The sequence below is a fragment of the Haliotis asinina genome, chromosome 13 (genome assembly GCF_037392515.1).
Source record: "Haliotis asinina isolate JCU_RB_2024 chromosome 13, JCU_Hal_asi_v2, whole genome shotgun sequence".
NCBI classification, from domain to species: Eukaryota; Metazoa; Mollusca; class Gastropoda; order Lepetellida; family Haliotidae; genus Haliotis; species Haliotis asinina.
Window position 1 is genome coordinate 26,379,317 of NC_090292.1, and position 17,390 is coordinate 26,396,706.

At 40.2% G+C, this 17,390-nt stretch overlaps 1 protein-coding gene across 1 annotated transcript in view; it reads right to left on the reverse strand.

Annotated features, from left to right (window-relative positions):
- The window catches only part of LOC137260176 (galactoside alpha-(1,2)-fucosyltransferase 1-like), a 57,650-nt gene extending 45,482 nt beyond the window's left edge, over positions 1 to 12,168 (reverse strand). Inside the window, exon 1 of the mRNA XM_067797869.1 lies at positions 12,092 to 12,168. The gene's annotated coding sequence lies outside the window, so the exon portion shown is untranslated. The remainder of the gene's footprint in view (positions 1 to 12,091) is intronic.
- Between the last annotated feature and the right edge of the window lie 5,222 nt (positions 12,169 to 17,390).

Consider the following 17,390-nt stretch of genomic DNA (forward strand, 5'->3'; position numbering starts at 1 on the left):
TCACAACCTTTATACCACACACACATGTAGAAACCAGTGACACACTCCTCTGTGACACATTCTTCACAGCACACACACATACACACTCACACACACCCCAACTGTAGATTCACAAACGCACACCCCACAGAGCACTCACACCACACACACACACCAACCGTATACACACACCTCATACAAAGCACTCTCACCCCCCACACACACCAACCGTAGACACACACACCTTACACACATAACTCACACCACATACACCTACTGTATACACACACACCTTACACACATCACTCACACCACACACACCAACTCTATACACACTAACTTCTCACAAACATCATTCACACCACATACACACCAACCTTAGATACAAACACACCTTACACACATCACTCACACCACACACACCAACTGTATACACACACTCCTGTAACACGCATTGCTCACACCACACACATCAACCGTAGACACACACACCTCACATACATCACTGACACCACAAGCACACTAACCATATGCACCACTTCTCTCTCTCTCTCTCTCTCACACACACACACACACACACACACATCTCTCACACACCAACCACAGACACACACTCCTCTCCCACACATATCCTTCATACCACAGACTAACCGTAGTCACACTCACTTCACACACATCACATACACCAACCATCGTTATTCCTTCTTTCTCTCTCAAAGATACATCTCTCACACACCAACCACAGACACACACCCCTCTCTCTCACACACACTTCCCCCACACCAACCATACACGCATCCTCTCTCTCTCACACACGTGTCCCTCAACACAGACATTCCTCACACATCAACGAGAGACACACACTCCCTCTCATACCGAAACACTCTCACCGTGATGTCAATATCATGTTTTCTCCGTCACCAATTAGATAAGAACGACTGTTGGGATGCACGATTCTAATTAATTATGAAGCTGGATGGAAAGCTGCAGGCACATATGCGCAGCTAATTAGCCCTCTGTCGTGATGCACTCAGAGCACCTGGGTGCAAACCCTATAATTAACTCAATGTGGACTCAATTATTCATTCACTCATTCATTCTTCTATCCAGTCATTCATCACCCACACAACCACTTATTCATTCATTCGTTCATATATACATTCATTCATTCGTTTATTCATTGTGATTTTTTGGACTGCCAATTAACAGTCATTCAGCGTGTAAAAAAGAAGGTTAATTCAGTTTAGTTATGCTCGTTATATTATTTCTCTCGTGCATTGTGATACCGGTGTGGAAAAAAAATCTCTCACACAATGTAATGAGTGAGAGACTATACAATTCTTTGTGACAGAATCGAAGGTATTAATTCCATGATTCAACATGATCATGTTACTTGTTTTGCCAAACCGGGTACCTGTTGTGAACGTGATGAACTTGCTACACTGTAGGTCGCCACACAAGGTCAATTCCCTCACGAACTATAAGTCTAAATACATATGCATTTACATTTCTAATGATGTAAATACTTAAAGGTCACATGCAACCAAAAAATCAAACATAATTAAAACACATTTATCACTTATTCATGACATATAATATACATTGCTGCTTTTAAAAAACAAATAAACAAAATTATAAGCGTACAATCGCGGTTCAAAGGTGCAATATTTTGTACTTGGGCTTACTTCCCCCGAAACGAAGCCCTCGGGAGACCGAACCCAGTCATAGCGGGTGGCTATGCATCCAAGTGTAACGACGGCTTCCGATTGGCTGATTCATTTGCTGATATGCTGAGGGTTCATTGCGTGTACAGAAAGATGATCTGTTTGATGGGCATTTTAGAAGTATAGCCAGGCACAAGAAAGTAAGATTCTTTATGGATAACAACTTCTTTTTGTGTACTTGATGCGTCGTTTCAGTATGGATTCATATACTGTTGTCAAACAAAATCATATACACGAAAAGAAGACGTTACCCATGAAGAATGTATAGTCTGGTTCATAATTATTGAGAATTTTTCTTCTTACTTTGAGCTATCCTAACACCTCAACTGATTCACTGATACTTAAAACTAAGTAATGGTATAAGGGAGGTAACTCATCTTGGCCTACTGAGTATAGTGCAATTAGAGTTACCTCCCCTGAATTTGTAGCAGACGCCATTTTCCTCAGCACTGTCAACAATGTCTGCTGAAGATAAAAGAAGGTTGATTTTTGAGTTGTGTAATCAAGGAATTGATGATGTAAATACATTGGCAGAGAGAACAGGAACTCCTCTTTCTACTGTGTATAGGATTAGGAAGAATTTTAAAGAGGGAAAGGATTTTGGGCACCAGAAAGGAGCAGGGAGACCCAGAAAATTGGACTTCTCAGATCGCGTCCGGCTGGGAATTTTAGCGTCTAAAAAGCAAAGGGCAAGCATCTCCAACATCAGGTATAAAATAATAGAAAGGGGATCAACAGTTGTATCAAAATCTACAGTTAGAAGAAATTTGATTGATCTTGGATGGGAGAAAAAGACTGGAATTCCTTCTCCTCTCATGAAACAAGAACATAAAGACAGGCGTGTTGAGTGGTGTTTGGCACATGAAAACTTTGACTGGGAAAATGTGATTTTTATTGATGAAAGCTCAGTATGGGTATATCCCAATAATGTGAAAATATGGACAAAGTCTGCGTCAGCACCGTTGTATCGACGACCTAAATACAGCCCAAAGTTTCATGTATGGGGAGGGATATCTTTATTAGGAACGACCCCGCTGTGTGTGTTTGAGGGAAATCTGACAAGTCAACGCTACACTAACATATTACATAATTTTCTCCTTCCAAGTGCACATGTGTTTTATGGAAATGACTGGATTTTGCAGCAAGATAATGATCCTAAACACACCGCAAAACATGCCAAGCAGTGGTTTCAGGAGAAAAATGTGACTGCATTACCATTTCCTGCATATAGTCCTGACTTAAATCCCATTGAGAACATTTGGGGGATGGTGAAGGAATGTGTGAATCAAAAGGGGTTGACAAAAATTGAAGACATGAAGAGAGAAGTGGTCCGATACTGGGACAGCATAACTCACGAGACACTAACCTCTCTGATAGGAAGTATGCCTACCCGTCTTAGACTGTGCCGTGAAGCTCAAGGAGACTTGATAAAATATTAAATTGTTACCTACACAACATGAAAAGGTCAGTTCACTTTCACAATACATTCAATTTTATCTGATTTGTTCTCGTTTAATAATATGAAATGCTTTAGCTATTCTCAATAATTTTGAACCATACTGTATATAGAGATGTTGGGTTTGGAAAATACATGTTCTCTGAATTTGCGCTCGATCCAATAAAAAATCATGTCAGTAGAGATGGTAAACTACTGCGTGGCTGGAAGCTGTCATTCGTCCAAGTACAAAGCAGGACTTGAAACTGACAAGAGTTTGCACCAGTTTCCGTCAGATCCAGTCATCCGAAAAAAGTGAATGTAGTTTGTTTGCAACCCACAGATATAAAAACGTCATGTGTATCACACGTGCCTAATTACATAATGTGGCAGACACGGGACTCGGGTGCACGCGTCATGAATCAACTTATTTTCTTTATGTCGTATAGTCTGATAGGTGTTAAGTTCAAATTGCACGTGGTCAATGATTGAAGCTGTGTATTGCATGTTGTCTTTAGCAGACATGCAGACAGACATATAGGTGTCAATAAACCAGACATTGAGCTTTCTCTGTGACAGAGACTGCTTACCACAATCAACAAGTTCTTTTACGTAACGAGTAGATTAATTACTTGTTTGTGTACACAACCAAGATTAGACTACTGCTCACGACCTCAGACGCTGGGCATGCATACTGTTTCATGCTCCGCGAAACTATTCACTGCGCATGCGTTATGGACGCAGCGCAGCACAGCAGTTGAAACCAGTTTTCCCCCTAGCGCTGGGGGGAATTTAGTGAAACGTTTGAACTCCGATTTCGCGGGCTTTTTTTCATCGCGTTTTTTTTTCAACTTTATAGGTTGAATTGGCACTTTTTATGATTTGTTTCGGTAAGTGCATACCGAAAGGTACCAGAATCTGCGAAGTTGTGTTTTACGTTGCATGTGACCTTTAATGTTTTGCTCTTCATGTACTCATCCATTTATATCTACCTTCGACTGTCTTTTTTTATGTTATTTTATTAGTTATTATTTATTATTTATGAGTGGGGTGTTCCTATGTATTGTCCGCCATTTAACGCCACATCCAGCAGCATCATATCCGTATGCAGTGGTGTATAAACAATCAATGAGGTAGTTTAGTCACTGGCATCATGAACATCAACTGACGTATCTGAGAGAGTGAGTGTGTGAGTGAGTGAGTGAGTGAGTGAGTATGGTTTTGCTCCACTTTTAGCAATATTCCAGCAAAGTCGCAGGACACCAGAAATCGGCTAGGGGAATCGAACACAGGTCAACAAGCGGACGCTTTAACCGCTTGGCCCCATGACACCATGGAACAGGCATGTCAGCGACTATGACCACCCGTTCCCGTTATTCGCCTCTCGCGCCAGAGTCATGATCAGCAGTTCTTCACTCGGGTGTCTGGGTGCTACGGGATAGCCTTCCGGTTGAGGTGTTCGCTCGTCACGCCGAGGGCACAAATGGAAAGCCCATTTCTGGTGTCCATCGCCACGATATTGCCGGAATATTGCTAAAACTAAACTCACTCACGGGTGTCTCGACAGAAAACATAACCACAAAATATTCTGTGATAAATCCATAAACAATATGTAAAACGGTGACAAAATCACAGGCATATACCATCATTGACCAAACCTTAGCCATACACCATCAATGGCAAAATCACAGTCATACACCATCAGTGACAAAATCACAGTCATACACCATCAGTGACAAAATCACAGTCATACACCATCAGTGAAAAAATCACAGTCATACACCATCAGTGACGAAATCACAGTCATACACCATCAGTGACAAAATCACAGTCATACACCATCAGTGACAAAATCACAGTCATACACCATCAGTGACGAAATCATGGTTGCTCATTACCCGTGGCGAAATCATATTTGCACAAAATCAGTGACAAAATCATTATTATGCACTATCAGTGATACAACCAACATTCATAACATAATAACCCATTAAAACAGAAATCATGATCCAACGTTTCAAAATGAATTTGTAAAATTCTACGACAAGCAGGACACATTTTCGAGTTACTACAGCAAGCAGGACACTTTGTCGAGATACTACGGCAAGCAGGACACTTTTTTGAGATACTACAGCAAGCAGGACACTTTGTCGAGATACTACGGCAAGCAGGACACTTTTTCGAGATAGTACGGCAAGCAGGACACTTTTAAGGATTATTACGGTGACCCCCTGTAAGCCCCCTGCATCTGACTTGCATTTCCCAATGTATTATGTATGACTAGAGCTCATGTGCTGGGGAGTAAAATCCAGCAACCAATTACTTTAAAAGTCTGAGGTCGGCATCAAAAGCTGACACGGATATCAATACAAATTGCGATATGCATATACGTCAGAGGTCATGTCGGAAACAACGTCGTAAGTCACGGGGAGGATGCAGCTGTTGCGCGAGGATAACACTGGCACTTTAGTGAATTATCCGATTACACTCGAATGCTGGGATTAAATATACATTGAGGAAACATGTCACCCCGGCCCATTCCTCAAGCACGTCTCCAACCAGCAATGTTTATTTTATTCCAACCCTTAAAAGCATCTTACCCGTTAATTAAATTACCTGCTATCAACTACTTAACGGATGAAATACGACAAAATATTGACAGACAGAAAGTGTACAGTGGGAATCTTCTGTTGGAGATGAATATCAATTCCTTCAAACGCACTGTTTAATTGCTTTCATGTAGATATATCTTGTGAAATATATTCTGTGAAACTTCAAAAGGAAGAAAACACTATGAACACCAAGATCAATATCTATCGTATAAAAGAACTAATTTGCATATTTGTAGTTCTGATATTCGTCTCTAAGCTACAGCTAGGATTCATCTCTGTACCTTCAAATATGAGACGTATATGTTACTGTGAATATGGCAAAATCGTTGATTTTGTAAAGTAAATCCTGATTTACATTGTGATTTTATAAAATCCCCGAAATTCCCAAGGATTTAGCCAAGGATTTTGGTAATTACATGTTAAATCATTTGATATTTTTGACAACATATTTATGTAACTATATTAGACCTATAAAACATATTTATGTAACTATATTAGACCTATAAAGGTTATTTTCATGTTATGTTAATGCAGTAAAGAAACATCTTTTGATTTTTAAAACGTTTTTATCTTAACTTTACATCACAAATGCAATATGTACAAGCAATATGGTCAAATCAAACACTGAAAATGCCACATATTCATTGCAGGGAAAATGTGAAGGAGAACTGTTGTGATTAATCCCTAAGAATTTCAGGGATTTTGTGAAAGCACCTTGTGACATATTCACCGTAACATGTGTGAGATCAAGTTAATAATGTTCTGTCCCGGCGAGTCATTTACATCGGTGTGTACGAGCGTAATGGCACACCAGTGCTGTACTGTCACATATAAAGTCAATATGTAAGCTGGGTTACCAGTATCGTGTATTCAGACATATTGACATACGTTCATATAAATAATACCAAACCAATTTGTCTGTCATTCATACATTGTGATCACACATTAGCATTTTAGTTATTAAAACTTCGCCAGCACCCGTGCTCCTTGGTTTTTACCACAAGTCCTTTGAATGACATGTTTAGTAGTTGGTGAATCAGATAAGGACAAACCCTATGGATGAACAACCTCCTTATTCAGTTGAAGCGACGTTTTGATACAGATTTTTGTATCATTGTCAAGCAAGCATGAGAGTCTGTATCGAAACCTCGCTTCATCTGAATAAGAAAGTTGTGGATCCATAAAGTCCTGATTTACAAGCCACGTTGCCACGTATCTCCCGGGGTGAACATGTCTACCCTTGTGACACCTGGTGTCGCCACTGACGGTTAGTGTCCTATTCATATGTTTTTCAAATGTGAAAGCCCCGTGTTATGTGCAAACCTAAGATCTCGTAACGTTTCTCGTATACGAGGAAAGTTACAAGATCTTAGGCTTACGAGAGTTTTGTGCAACGGGCCCCTGATCTTCAGCAGCCCATGCTTATCATTACATGTATGGGCATAACGTACAAGTGCTGTCAGGCTCGCTGACTTGGTTGACAGACGTCATCGGTTCCCAATTGCGCAGATCCATGCTCATTCGACTGATCCCTGGTAATTGCTGTTGATTCCCGGATCATCTGGTGAGTTATGTACAGAAGCTCATATATGCACAGATCGCCTCCACATAGCTGGAATATTGCTGAGTGCGGCGTAAAACGGAACTCACAAGCTCATATGCTTTTCACAGTTTTGAGCATTGCACCAAATGCAATCAGTTTCCTTGGAAAGCCAAGACTTAGTATTCTTGTGATTTGCCCTCTTATATTAAATCAAAGCGTTTAACAAATAAAACATCCATCACAACAAGCTAACACGATGGGAAACAACAGTTATAACTCACTCACTCACTCACTCATTCTCTTCCAAAACAAACGACTTGTATCAGTATTAATACTGATCACTATGCCACAGAAAGTAGATATCATATTGCTATAACATGCGTAGATCATATTTCCACAGATTGCGGAAATCACATGACAACAGCGTGCGAAAATCATATGGCTGGGTCATATTTCCACAGACTGCAGAAATCACATGACAACAGCGTGCGAAAATCATATGGCTGGGTCATATTTCCACAGACTGCGGAAATCACATGACAACAGCGTGCGAAAAATCATATGGCTGGGTCATATTTCCTCAGCATGGATGGGTTTTATGTATACTGCCTTAGCATACAACATTCGTATTGCCACTGTTGGCAAATATTATGTTGTTACAGAATGCATAAATCGTATTGTCACAATATGCTAGAATCATGCCGCCATAGTATGCATGCAATATATCGCCACAGTATGCATGCAATACATCGTCACAGTATGCATGCAATATATCGCCACAGTATGCTTGCAATATATCGCCACAGTATGCATGCAATATATCGCCACAGTATGCATGCAATACATCGTCACAGTATGCATGCAATATATCGCCACAGTATGCATGCAATATATCGCCACAGTATGCTTGCAATACATCGTCACAGTATGCATGCAATACATCGTCACAGTATGCATGCAATACATCGTCACAGTATGCATGCAATACATCGTCACAGTATGCATGCAATACATCGTCACAGTATGCATGCAATATATCGCCACAGTATGCTTGCAATACATCGTCACAGTATGCATGCAATATATCGCCACAGTATGCATGCAATACATCGTCACAGTATGCATGCAATATATCGCCACAGTATGCATGCAATACATCGTCACAGTATGCATGCAATATATCGCCACAGTATGCATGCAATATATCGCCACAGTATGCATGCAATATATCGCCACAGTATGCTTGCAATACATCGTCACAGTATGCATGCAATACATCGTCACAGTATGCATGCAATATATCGCCACAGTATGCATGCAATACATCGTCAAAGTATGCATGCAATACATCGTCACAGTATGCATGCAATATATCGCCACAGTATGCTTGCAATACATCGTCACAGTATGCATGCAATATATCGCCACAGTATGCATGCAATACATCGTCATAGTATGCATGCAATATATCGTCACAGTATGCATGCAATACATCGTCACAGTATGTATGCAATACATCGTCACAGTATGCATGCATTATATCTATTGCGGTACTAAGCATAAATGATAGTGGCACAGGATGCATAAATTGCCACATGATGCATTAAATTCGTATATAACCCCCAAATTAATACAGTAAACATATCGTTTTGACATACGATGCAAGAATCAATGACATTGCCACAGTATGCATGTAACACATTGCCGTAAAGTGTATAAATCGTATTTACAAGGTACAAAAAGCAGTCGTATTCAGAGTATGCTGAAATCACTTCGCCAGTATACACAAACCACATTGCCACAGTATTCATAAATCGTATTGCCACATCTTAATTACAGAGTAACTATTGATCATACGCACAGTGATCGCGAATGTTGCCTATAGGCAGACAGAATTATATTTGTCAAGACAGTCAGTGTAGATAAAGGAGACAAGTCACACGCCAGCAAACTGTTTGGCGCCGAAGGCGATGGTCAACGATCACAACTTCCAAAGGCGACACAAACATGAATGTTTTCGTCTTGTTTGACGGAGCAGGATATCACCACGATTGATTTATGCTTTCAGTAATTGTTTACAGGCAAAGAAATGAGACAATCTGCTCAGATTAAAAGAAACACGTATTACTACTTTTCCCAACCCGTTTTAGAAGCCATCGATTGTGGGGTTTTCTTTCAAAACTATGCATGTCCCGGACAATGGTAGTGCCAAATGTAGTAACATAGATATAAAAAAATAAAAAAAATGGTTAACAGGAAATGGGAAAGTTACTATTCTTCAACACTGTAAGATTTTTAGAATCATTTTTGAAAATTAATTTTAGAAGTTATACACCTATAATATGTACATATAGAAGAAAGGCGCTTGGTTCGATCTCCAACGTACTAAATAATGCTAAGTCTTGTTAGCCTACTTGGCGTTGGATAGTCACTGACCAGAATAGGGTTTGGTTCTGTCTGTACTGGGTCTGTGTAAAGGTAAACAATCGACAAACAAATAACGGTAATATCAACATGAACATATGTCACGACGATTGCCAACCGTGGCGCTCGATATACTTCACCGTTTCGCTAACGCTTGGTATCATCACTACTTTGTATGAAGTCATTAACACGAGTATTGTTTTACATCGCCTTTATCAGCAATAAAATGGCGCCAGAAATGTATCCGTGTCAAGAATTGAACCTGCGTCTTTAGTGCTTCGAGCAGACGCCTTGTCCATTACGCTACCTCACCGCCTCAACATAATCTGAATTCTAGAATCGTTTGTGATAAGTGCCGAGCTATTTCCTACCTTGAAAAGTTCTGGTGGCTTTCATTTCAAAATTATGGACAAGAATAAGTTTTGGACATCAGCTGAGATTTAAATGAGTGCATGAGTTAGAATTTTACATCGCATCGCCAATATTGCAGTCATATAGAGATGAAAACAAGATGAATAAATTAAAATAGCTGCCGACACAGAACAGTAAAACCAACTAAAACTAGTAACGAAATCTCAAATAGACTATAGAAGACAATACAATATAAAAACAGACTTAAGGTCGCTAACAACAGAAGGTAACCATGGGGACTTACAGTACCTTTGCTACCTGCATGGACCCTAGCTGGATTTAGATTTAAATGAGATATTGATACATCATATGGCACAAATCAGCCTGGTCACAGATGCGCTTGTGGTAAGACCAGAAAACATCCTTTCATTCACTTCAGCTGTACGTAATGTAAATAGTCCTAATCAAATAAAACAGATGACAAGTATACAGTATACGTATGTCTCAGGGGTATCATTCTGTCAGTAGAAGTCAACATTGGAGGATACATAATTTATACAATCATATTTACTTCCTATCAAAGTTTAGACTCACTTAATCATATAATTATAATTACCCTACTAACGTTGGGGACCAACTAATAACATTATGCAGATAAAATGCACAAGGATCATTACTGCAAAGCATGTGCAGATATCGTTCATGTGAACAGCTGTGTCTTCATGTAAAGCCTTGCACTCTTGACAATAATATTTTCAGCGTTACGACATCTGTTCATGTGTACACAGTTCATTTAAACGGTATGGGCTAGTTTGAGAAATCTAGTTAAGATGGCTACATGCATTTACACTGGTTAGTCTAAACCTTTGATGGACAGAACATATCAGAGATAGTAGTCACGGAGCTATGTGTCAGTTATACACGATAACATATAAACACGATTATTTGAGGGTAAAACATTTTTGAAGATGAGAATCTCTGTACGGGTGATAAACGTACATTGCGAAGGTTACAAGGGGTCCGTGTACTATCGAACTTCGAATAGACAATCCAGAGGGACAGCAAGTGCCAAATACAGATATTGATATACCAAGACAATCAACCAAGTAACCAAGCCTGATCAAACTATCACGTCGCCTCTTACAACAAACACAGGTGTCTGAACACGATTAATATTTAAACCCCTATCCTCACAGGAACAGCACAAATCTCTTTATCAGTGATTGATATTATGAACATTCGTTCTCGGAGTGCGATGAGATGAGTGTATACGAATCTCTACAACACAATCAAAGATATTGTAAACAGCGAAAATTCCAATTCTTCGGGGTACAGTGGCATAAAAGCACCTGGCTACACATCCACAGACTTGTGCTTATTCTCTGAATATATACAATTTGGATATAAACAAACACTTCCTTATACATTCAAAGGGAGCCAATGTAAGAACCGGGATTCAGAACCTGGGGAAATCGAGACTTGCTTCATTTAAGCTTTACCATTAGAGAAAGGGCTCGACAGAAGAAGAAATAGTGCGGTTCAATGATTGTGAGAAAGGAGGAACGCATTCATTGAGACGCTTCTGCAGACTAAAATAGTTGATTTGGGAAGTATTGAAATTGGAATTTCAACAACCAGTCCGACTTCGTTGTTAACGACGTTGTGATCTCCAGAACAGACCAGACAATGTCAAGTGAACGTGACGATGATGTTAGTCCTGAATGACACGTGAGTGGACTTCCTTCCACAACTGGATTCGTATGTCTCATAGAAGCTGACAGTCTCCCGAAACATTAAACATGTAATTAATCCAAAACTGACAAGCACGTGGTGGCAGTGTGGAGTAACGTGACACGGGAAATGCAGCATGCCATAAAATCCTGAAACAGAGTCTGTAAGACCCGTTCCAGCGGAACGTGCTTCTTCTGAACAATAACAACAACGGATCGATATCGTTCATCTGTCACAGACAACCGTGCCAGAGTCTCGAAGCATCATGATGAATTGAAAAACCTGTACTTACCGTATCATATGTTACAGAGTCTACATCAGGCCTGGTCTCCTGTGAGCAGCCTCTGTCCACAAACGCCTTTCAAGAATGACCACAAATCTCCCAAATCCCGACTTCCCTGGAAGTGAGATGGTTGCTAGGCAACGCATGGAAAGCTCGGTAAGAGGGCGAAGCGGCGTCGCGCTGTGTGCTCGTCAGTGAGTTGGCGCATACGAATAAGGTCAATAAAAGCGTGTTATTCGTTTCTCGTTCGATTTGATGGGCTTTAGGATACCGTGATTGTGGCCATGATGGCAGGTGTGTTCTCTTAAGTGATTTATCACGCCGTTACTTGTCGTTATTCGAAGGGCGGTTATCGATTTATCGGATTTAAGCTTGAGGGAGGGGTAGACACGGTTATGACAAGGGGAACACGGCATCACATGCTTCCATGACTTGAAAAGGGATATAAATGAGCTTCCTCCGTCTGATGGAATCGGAACAACGTGCGTGTCTGAGAGGACAGAGTCCTCTGAAAGTAGCTCCCTGCGGAATAATCCAGTTATACACCACTAGATCTTTTCTGTAAGCAAGCGAAACCTGAAACTATGTCGAAGAGTAATGCATTTTGGAGTCTTACGTCGCTTTTAGCAATATTCCAGCAAAATCACGGCGATGGACACCAGAAATTAGCTTCAGACATTGCATTCTTGTGGAAAATTTAACACGGACCTTCAGCGTCACGAGCAGACGCTTTAACCACTGGGCTTCCAACCGCCTTCAGGTCTGGAAAAAAGGTAATCTTTTAATATGTGCTGTTTATTTCCGTTGTTTAGTTCCGTTTTCATTTTTCAGCTCTGCTATCTTCTCCCTGTTTAGTAGACAGATCGTCTGTCAGCAGGGACGATTGCTGGTTTGATCACAGGTTTTAACAGATGGTAATTGTTGTTACCATGCTTGGTGATCTCAACTATGGGGGTATGATAAGCACAAGTTGGTTTGTAGTGTGTCTGAGATGGGTAACCGCGTTAACACATCATTTTGTGCACTCCAGGCAGTTGGTAGAGATTCAGAGGATATCTTGCCGTAGCCAAACCGACCTCTAGCTGCCCCTGTATCATCCTATCTGAAGGAAACGTGGCCCTATGAGGTCATCTGGTCCACTCACAGGCAGCACATATTTAATGAAATAAAATATCAAAAATAATATAATAGAAACAAAACATTCTCACCAAAAGCATTGTCACTACCTTGTGAGTAATGTTTGCATTATGCTTAACGTCGCAATTGTCTGAGCTTCGATCTCCGCATTTGGGAACCGATAAAATGTGTCAACCAAGTCAGCGGACTTGACCACCCGATCCAATTAGTCGTCTCTTACGACAAGCATGGACCGCTGAAAACCCGGATCTTCATGGGTGACAAGCACCGGTTGCTGAAGGTCAATTGAAACCCGGATCTTTACGGGTTAAGCAGTTATGAAACATGCCATGTGAAACACACACTTGTTTACCGGACCTAAACAAATGCAACAGCTGAACAATTAAAAATGTCAAAACGACCGCCTCTCCACGGGAACATGGCCACAGAACCCAGGAGACACTGCCGTTCAACATCACACAAATGCTTGCAAGGATCTGTCACATTTGCAGATTGTCTTCCAGCATGTTCACCATAACAAATTGGGAAGTTTTTTACGGGTCCAGTAGTGTTGTATCCGTGATCAAAGGATTCTCTCCAAGTCGATGCGGCGTCTCGTTAAAGAGAACACAAACTCAATTATTAACATTGAAATGAGATAAGCGAACCAAAAGGTGTTGTTTCCAGTTTGCGTTTATATTTTTTATATTTTTTTTTCTAAATTACTCTCACTGACTTGCATGTTTATATTAAGTTGTCCTGATTTAAAAACCAGGAAGCATCTCCTGGGAAGATTAGTATTGAAACTGAAAATGGTCTGTGTTCTTTGTTGTTGTTGTTGTTGTTGTTGTTGTTGTTGTTGTTGATGTTGTTGTTGTTCTGATCTTACTGCTATTTAAAAGACAGATCAGTGATTGATCTGTTGATAAAAATCAGCGTCGTGATAGGTGTCAGATTAATTACGCTGACCACCCGATTCACTTTACAGGTTGTTGTGTACCTATTCTACATTAACCTGGTTTTCCCGGAACGAGAACGCTAACCCCACTCACCCATACCCTCAACCCTCGTTCTTCCTTCAACCCATGCACTACATATATAGTGTGTAAAAATATTAAATATATAATATCATCAAATTTGAAACAAATCCCAAAGACACCAACAATCATGTCGTTTGGCAAATATCACCTCAGCTGGTGAGGGAGTGAATTTAGCTTTACGCCGCTTTCAGCAATATTCCAGCAATATCACGGCGGGGGATACCAGAAATGGGCTTCACACATTGTACCCATGTGGGGTCGCAGCTTTGAAAGCTCGATACCCTTGGACACGGTTTCGTCAGCACAAAGCACGTAAAGTGACAAAATAGGCAGCTAATTATCTCAGCTATTTTCTCTTTACACCAGATGTGTTTCTCTGCATAGTCAAGTCTGCCTGTTCCTTTGGACTAGACGTTGTATATTTCACGTGACTAGTCCTCCTGAGAGGGTACCTAAGCCCCTAAACGTTTGATGTAAATTTAAACTTTCCAGGTTTTTAATCGTAGTATTTTCGAATTTTAATGTTCGGCTAATTCTTTGTAGAAACGCCAATGGATGAGGGGATGGTGTAAATCCAGCCAGGGTCCATGCAGATAGCAAAAGTAATGTAAGTCCCCATGGATCCTAGTATGGTGATCTACCTTCAGTTGTTGGATTCACAAGCCTATTTTTGCTTTGTATTGTCCAAAAATAGTTTTCTACTTTTAAAGATATATGCTAGCGAGATTTAAATCAATCTGTGATAATCTAGTAGTTTTACTGTCCTTACTTCAGAGGGTTTTATACATAATATACATCTATTCATATTTTAAAGGAATGATGGGGTAGCCTACTGGTTAAATCGTTCGCTCGTCACGCCGAAGACCCGGGTTCGCTTCCCCACATGGGTACAATGAGTGAGGCCCATTTTCTGGTGTCCCCCGCCGTGATATCGCTGGAAAATTGCTAAAAGCGACGTCAAACCAAACCACCCACTCACTCATATTTTAGAACTAGTTTTAGTCACTATATGCCGAAATATTGCCGATGTGACTTTAAATCTTAACTAACTCACCCATTCCTTCAGCCTACTGGTTTAAACATTGGCTCGTCAAGCCGATTTCACGACTCGGTTTCAACTACCCACATGGGTACAATGTGTGAAGCCACTCCTTTCCACTATAACATTGCTCGAATATTGCTTAAAGGGGCGTAAAACTAAATTCACTCACACATTGTAACTAATGTAACGAGGTCAATGCATGTTTCTGCTTTTTTCCTCAAGGTTATGATACGCTCAGTGGCATATTTAAGTATTCTGGGCATTCTTTATTTCCTGATGTAGGCCAGAGGACCGTAGTACAAATATAACAGTTACTACAGGTTGATCAGCTTGATCTGAGCTAATCTACATATGCATGACCCGGGAGGTCAAATGGCACAAATGGCTGGTCGAGTTCACTTCATTAAATAGGGGAGCAGGGAATGCTGTTATGGTAGCGTTCTAGAGAAACATGCAGACATGGATTCGTTACAGAACTTGTTCCGGAAAACAACACTTCTAAAATAATCATTTCGTGATTTAACTGAATTGATTTTACAGTCATAAACTATCAAGTTTGGTTCACTAACGTTACAACGTAAACTCTGTTACTTTCAGAATTCGATTCACTGCTGCTGTTCGCTGTCTAATAGGAAATATTAAACCACCTGTGGCTAATTGTTTAAAGAAAGTTAGGGCACTGCTGACGATTTCTCGACACTCAGATGTCTCGGCTGTTCGGACATGTTGACAATCACCTGACAAAGGCGCTCCTCTTCACAATAATAGACCCAACCAGTTGTGACACGGCCACTTAATGTATCCGTGTTCACTTGATCAGGTCAAGCTGAACAACCTGTATATATGTGTGGTATGTGCACAGATGTTTACAGTTAATTACAAAACACACTGGGCCAAAAGTGGGATAGTACACCAAGGAAATAAACGTAAATCCAACAATGACGGAGAGGCTTGCTATGGCCGGAATTACCTACGTTTCCCGCGATTTTTTGTTTCCAACTTTGGACTCTATTTCATGTGAAGCTGCACTTTTGAAACATACGCTCATCATGTGTTGCAAGAGAGGTAAATTCTAGTTTGACATCAGTATACATATTTTGTACAATGTGGCGCAGGACGTATATTTATATGGGATATAATGGACATTTATGTATACAGTTAATTACAAAACACACTGGACCAAAAGTGGGATAGTACACCACGGAAATAAACGTAAATACAACATTGAAGGAGAGGCTTGCTATGACCGGAATTACGTAAGCTTCCCGAGATTTTTTTTCAGACTTTGGACACTTATTTCATGTGAAGCTGCATACGCTCACCATGTGTTGCCGCATACAGAAGTATGTTATGGCCAGATTTGCAGACATTGCCAATCATTTACCTCAGTGAATGCTTGACCATAGAATATCCCTAATACACTCTTTTCTGTTGTAATATATGACGAAATTTCCAAATGTTTTCAAATTTTATAGGATTTGAAATATGAATATGTCCTCGGGTGGGGAAATATTTGTGAATGTGTAAAGTTTCAAAAGGTTTTATGCCCCAGAAACGTCGGTATCGTCAAGGGTATGTATTTGAACAGTTTTATGTGCCCACATAATCGCTATCAAAACAAGATTGCACAGAAAATCATGCTGGGTTCCCATTGGTTTAATTTCACAAATGCTGAAGTGTTTGACATCAAGTCTGATGTGACGTCATAAAGTGCCAATCGATGAGGGTCTGACTTAGGTAGACATTGTTACGCATGCGCACACCTTTCAGTTGGCATCGTGGGATTTCCGAAATTTATATGACCAGCATCTGAAATGTATGAGTCATTTGGTGGCAAAAACTGCACTTTTTTTCGAGAGAATAAGCGAGCATTTGACATTATTGTATTTGGCACTAAACCGATCATTCATGTTTAGATGAAGTAATGGTTTTGTATAGAACCACTGAATATTCATCAGACAAAATTCATTTAAGACGAATTAACCTGCAGAAGGATGCAAAAACGTGGTATATATGGCTCTGTTTTTCTGAGGATACATATTTACAATTTGAATAGTATGCAAATAATGATAAAACTTCAGAGGATATACAGATACAATGGAGAATTTGA